The sequence below is a fragment of the Cebus imitator genome, unplaced genomic scaffold, assembly GCF_001604975.1.
Source record: "Cebus imitator isolate Cc_AM_T3 unplaced genomic scaffold, Cebus_imitator-1.0 Scaffold883, whole genome shotgun sequence".
In the NCBI taxonomy this organism is placed as follows: Eukaryota; Metazoa; Chordata; class Mammalia; order Primates; family Cebidae; genus Cebus; species Cebus imitator.
This window is the reverse complement of record NW_016108198.1, coordinates 209,800-212,257: the sequence shown is the minus strand read 5'-3', so window position 1 is coordinate 212,257 and position 2,458 is coordinate 209,800. Positions and strand designations below refer to the sequence as shown.

General features: G+C 49.1%; 1 long non-coding RNA gene across 1 annotated transcript; it reads left to right on the top strand.

Annotated features, from left to right (window-relative positions):
- On the top strand, positions 1 to 603 carry LOC108298090. Its single transcript, XR_001822446.1, has 2 exons — positions 1 to 215; positions 342 to 603. It is a non-coding gene; the product is annotated as an uncharacterized LOC108298090 (long non-coding RNA).
- The last annotated feature ends 1,855 nt before the right edge of the window (positions 604 to 2,458 follow it).

The window sequence follows — 2,458 nt, the reverse complement described above, 5'->3', positions numbered from 1 at the left end:
TTTAGACAGATTTGTTCATTGCCCCTCTCAAGTGCCCTCTGAGCTGGGGGCCATTATTCCAGCTCCTCTGTGCTTCCTCAGTTAAACCAAGGACCTCAGCTGCTTCTCCCACTTGGCCAAGCAGGGAGGAAGAAGCTTAGGCAGGGCCCTCCTTCCTTCTTGCCTTTGGATGTTCTCTCTCAGGGGCCGGTGTCACGAGGGAGCATAGAAATCAGGTGAGCAAGCAGTTGGCTGAGGGAGCGGGGGACCCACCAGAGCTGTGGAGAGGGCCCCCAAGACTCCTCAGCCTGGCTCCTACGCACGCGCCCTTGGCGAACCAGGAGCTGCTCATACCTCCTCAGGGATGGCCGTTGGCCACGTCTTCCTTCTACTCGACCTTCCCCCTGCCACGGGCCCTTTCCTCGGGCAAGGTCTGGCCTCAGGTGGGCCATAGGCGGAAGAGCAACCCTTGGCCAGAAGTCAGGCCCAACCACATGGAGCCTAGAGCTGGGGCCACCGACTTCTCCATCCTTTCTGCCTCCCAGCATCACTTGAGTCCCAGGGCCTTGGTTTTCATGTTTTTGAAACAGAACAATAAAGCATATGTGTTAGCTTGTTATATAATACCTCTGGCCTCTGTAGGGGTGGAAATGGGAAGTGACTGCTGGACACGAAGCCTGGACCCTTAGTGCCCCATCACAACCTTGCACAAATAGAGATTAATCTTATATTGCCACGGAGGTAGAGTGAGGCTAAGGAACTTGCTTCAAAACCCAAAGCTACCCCGGTAGATTGGGGCCACACTTCAGAGAACCCCGAGTATGGAGAACGATTGGATCCTACCTGGGTCTCATCATAGGTGGGAGAGGAGCTTTGACGGGCCCAATGAGTAGCCAAACACGAGCGGTGCACGCTGTGATCAGGAGGTAGGGGGGTACCCAGATGGAGCTGGGGGTCCTGGGTGGGAGCAAAGGCAAATCCAGGATGGTGGTACAGACACAGTATTAAAAATACTATAATGGAAATGTGGAAAGAAAGAAAGGACAGAGCCAGCAACAAGAGAAGATTCAGAAAACCAGGTCTGTCTGCAGTGCTGCTGCCTCATTATTTCAATATAAAAGTTTTTTTTTTTTTTTAAATGACCAAAATGGGAAAAAATTACCTGGGAAAAAACAAATACTTACAATTAAATATGGATAAAAGCAGCTGGGCATCGTAGCTCACGCCTGTAATCCCAACACTTTAGGGAGGCAAGGTGGGCAGATCATTTGAGGTCAGGAGTTCAAGACCAGCCTGGCCAACATGGTGAAACCCCTGTCTACTAAAATACAAAAATTAGGCCAGTCGAGGTGGGTCACACCTGTAATCCCAGCACTTTGGGAGGCCGAGGTGGATGGATCACCTGAGGCTAGGAGTTCCAGACCAGCCTGCCCAAGTGAAACCCTGTCTCTACCAAAAATACAAACATAAGCTGTGCATGGTGGCAGGTGCCTAGAATCCCAATTACTTGGGAGGCTGAGGCAGGAGAATTGCTTGAACCTGGGAGGCGGAGGTTGCATTGAGCCAAAATCATGCCACTGCACTCCAGCCTGGGCGATAGAGACTCCGTCTCAAAAAAAAATTATTTTTAATAAAAATGAAAATAAAAAGGAATGACATTTTGATACATGCTACCAAATGGATACTCTAAAGGATTTTCAAGAAACATTATGCTAACTGCAATGATCCAAACACAAAAGGCTACATATTATATGATTCTACTTATATGCTTAATGGCTTCAGATCAGAAACAAAAAGTACAAGGGTGGTTGCTAGGGGCTAGAGTGGGAAGTTGTATGATGGGGACACAGCTTGAGTTTGGGAAGATGGAAAGAGCTCTGAAGATGGATGGTGGTGATGGTCGTACGATGTGAACGTACTTGATGCCACTGAACTACAATTAAAAGTGGTAAAGGGCCGGCCATGGTGGCTCACACCTGTAATCCCAGCACTTTGGGAGGCTGAGGTGGGTGGATCACCCGAGGTTAGGAGTTTGAGACCAGCCTGGCCAACGTGGTAAAACCCCATCTCTACTAAAAATACAAAAAAATCAGCCAGGCGTGATGGTGGGTGCCTGCAATCCCAGCAACTCAGGAGGCTGAGGTAGGAGAATTGCTTGAATTTGGGAGGCGGTTGCAGTGAGCCAAAATTGCACCCTTGCACTCCAGCCTGGGCATCAAGAGCGACACTTTGTCGCAAAAAAAAAAAAAAAGAAAAAGAAAACACAAAAGGCAGAGTGTGCACTGTATGAGTGCCAGAGACAGGGAAATTTAAAGCAACAGAAATTTATCTCCCAGTTCTGGAGAACAGAAGTCTGAGATCAAGGTGTTTCCAGGGTGGGTTCCGGTGATTCCCAGCAATGCTCTGTGTTCCTTGGCTTGCAGAGGTATCATTCCAATCTCTGCCTCTAGCTTTAGGCAGCGCTCTCCTTCCTGTGTCT